Source organism: Tupaia chinensis, unplaced genomic scaffold, assembly GCF_000334495.1.
Source record: "Tupaia chinensis unplaced genomic scaffold, TupChi_1.0 Scaffold000575_1, whole genome shotgun sequence".
Classification (NCBI taxonomy): domain Eukaryota; kingdom Metazoa; phylum Chordata; class Mammalia; order Scandentia; family Tupaiidae; genus Tupaia; species Tupaia belangeri.
In genome coordinates this window covers 3,382,933-3,386,035 of record NW_006160089.1, presented here as the reverse complement: position 1 = coordinate 3,386,035, position 3,103 = coordinate 3,382,933, and positions in this window count along the sequence as shown.

Sequence of the window (3,103 nt, the reverse complement as noted above, 5' to 3'; positions counted from 1 at the left end):
TTTTTTTTTATAATGTTCTCCCCACCCTGTTACTATTAATTAGCACAATAAGGAGGGAAAAGGAGAGGAGGTGAAATAAGTCAATGATGTTTCACAAAACTGTAATATAAGTAGATGGGCAAAGAGGTTGGCTGTTTCTATAAGCAAATTATATAGTCTTTGGGGATTGTTGTTATTTGTGGTTATTCAGGCTGGTAGAAATTAAATTCTAGTTTCCCAGCCCGAGATCCTGCTTCTCTTGGTCCTCCACTGGGCCTGCGGGTCCCCCTAGCACATGAGTCCTCCCACCACCCGGCCCATCTCCTTTAGCCTTAGCTCCCCGGACCAGGGACCGGCACTTGACCAGAGCTAAACCTAACAGTCCCTGTTCTGAAGACTTGCTCTTGCCCCTGAAAGACACTCATTGGTTTGCTGATTGCTCAAATCAAGGATGTATAACCCCTAGACCTCTGGGACTGCCCTGTTTAGCCAACTGCCCAAGGAGAAGCAGAGAAAGCCACTTGTAAACAGAAAACTTACAGAAAGAAGAAACAGCACAGCCCGGAAGGGAGTGGGGGGTGTAGCGGAGGGCAGATGGACAGCCAGACAGTTCCTAGAGTTCTGAAGGAAGGCTTTCCAATTTCTGGTTCCCATGGTGTCTGGGAGTCATTTTAAGTTCCCCACAGTCTTGACTGGGCTCTGACTACCTGGTTCCTGGCTAATGACTTCATTCATTCATTCATTCATTCATTCATTCATTTATTTATTTTTGGAGAGGTTTTTGCTATAGGGTGCGTGCAATTGCCAGAAAGACAGAGAGAGACAGAAAGCAAAAAATCAGTCCCCAGGGGGGATGGTCATGCTGCAATCCCTTCTCCTCCATTCTCCTCTCGGGATCTTGGGCACGCACGCACACATGCCCAGCGTGAGTTTAAGCCACCGGGTCCAGGACTCGAACTGTCGTCGGCTACATGGGAGTCCAGTGACGTAGCCATTACGCTAACTGCTGGTCCTGCAAATGACTTTATTTTGAGTCAGTTGTGCATCTAGGACAGGAATTAGGGGAGATGATTGAGTCTACATGGAAAGAACTGGGAGGGTAGATGCAGAAAAAACTGAAGAGGAAGCTGAAGGACGAGGAGTTGGGTGATGCATTCAATTGAGCATGTGGAGCCTGCAGCACATCTGGGAGGATATGTGAACTCTGGGGACAGGTCTGGACTAGAAAGAGAGACATCCAGGAACTATTATTATCATTATTATTTAGAGTGAGATTTTTGCTATGGGGAATGTGTACTCACCAGAGAGACAGAGAAAGACAGAGACAGAAAGTGATAAATCACCCTCCGGGGAGATGGCCATGCCACATTCCCTTCTCCTGTATTCTCCTCTTGGGATTTTGGGCACGGCACTCACACACACCCAGTGTGAGTTTTAAGCCGCCGGGTCCAAGACTTGAACTGTGTTGGCAATGTCGGAGTCCAGCAACATAACCATTATGCTATCTGCTGGTCCCGAGATTTAGGAATTATTGACATCTTGATGGTATTAGCAGACATGGCAGCACATGAGATCATACATGGAGCATGTGAACGCTAAGATAAATGAGAATTTGCAGTAGAGTACCAATAATAAGGAACAGACTGGGGGAACCAAGGAGGTATCTCTGAGTGGGGGAAAGCCCAGGAAAGCCCAGCAGCATAGAGGTCAAGAGTGTTTCAATGAGAGAGAAGTCATTAGTCAGAGAGTTACGATCTAAGGTGTCCATGGGATTTAATGGTGTGGTGGATATTGGAAACCCAGTGAGAACACTGGGGATATGGCAGAAGCTTGATGGCATTGATAAAGGAATAAAAGATAGGGTGGACTGCAGAATGGGGGTAGACACCTCTTTGTAGAAACTCAACTGCAAAGCAGAAGAGAGAAAAGACCAGAGCTGGAAAGCAATGTGTGGTTGGGGACATCGTGGGATTGAAAAGAGCTGGCTCACAGATAGGAGCCTGCAGCAGGAGAGGTGGAGTGGTCCCCTCATGAACAAAGTCCTACAGAATGATGGGGATGGGACCCATGCCTGGGGTGAAGCCTCCCTTGGTATACCTGTTGGTGAGAAGAAAGGAAGCAAGAGCTGGCAGAAGAGTTAGTTGAGCCTTGATGTAGACCAAAGAACAGCCTCAGCAACCCCAAGGGGAACTCTGCAACCAGAATGGCCATTCTCAATTGGCTCAAGATGGCTAGACCTTCCTACTCTTGCATCCATCAATCAGAGGATGTGAGTGCCTTGTCAGGGGAGGGCATGACTTTGGATAAGGTGACTCTGCAACTGAGGCCATCCCTAAAGGGGCCTGAGAGCTGAAGACTGCCTCTAAATGGCACTCTCAGCAACCTGGACAATGTGTGCTTCTCAGAAGGGGGTCTGGGTGACATAACAGAGTCTACGACATTCTTCTTCTGTACCAAAACAATGATATGGGGCTCCTTGGCCTGGTACTCAATGCCCTCCATCTGGCCTCCACCCATCACTGCAGGCTTGTCTCCCAGCTTACAATACAACCCTGCTCCCCGCTTATCATTCCCCGGTGCCTTTTCACCCCTCAGTCTGAAATGATTCTGGTCTTATCCTAGTCCTCCTTCACAATCCATCTCAGAGGTCACTGTGTCTGGGAACACGTCCCTGCTTTTCCCATGTAAGAGTGAATTTCTCTTTTGCCTCTCCTACTTTGTATACATTTTTATTTTTGTACTTAATTACCCCATGTTGTCATTCTCTCTCCCCAGTTAGGCTTGGGTGCTCTGAGCACTGGACACTGTGTGAATGACATCAGTGCTTCTGCCTCCATGTGCTGGGCACAGAGGAAGGACTGTGTTATGTTTGTTAAATGAATATGTGAATGAGTAGATGAATGAATAATGAGTTGGCAGAGCTTAGACTCAGTAGGCTGACTAGTCTGCATGCTGGCTGATCCTCAGGAGGATCTGCAGCCATTTGAACAATAATGTTCAGTGGGTATGGTGAGCCTCATCTTGCTTTGATAGCCAAGGATCCTCTCTGAGGTATAGGGGCAATGGGGCTTCTGGGAAGCAGTGCTCCATAAAAGAAGACTGCATTTTCACTCTAAGGAAGAAG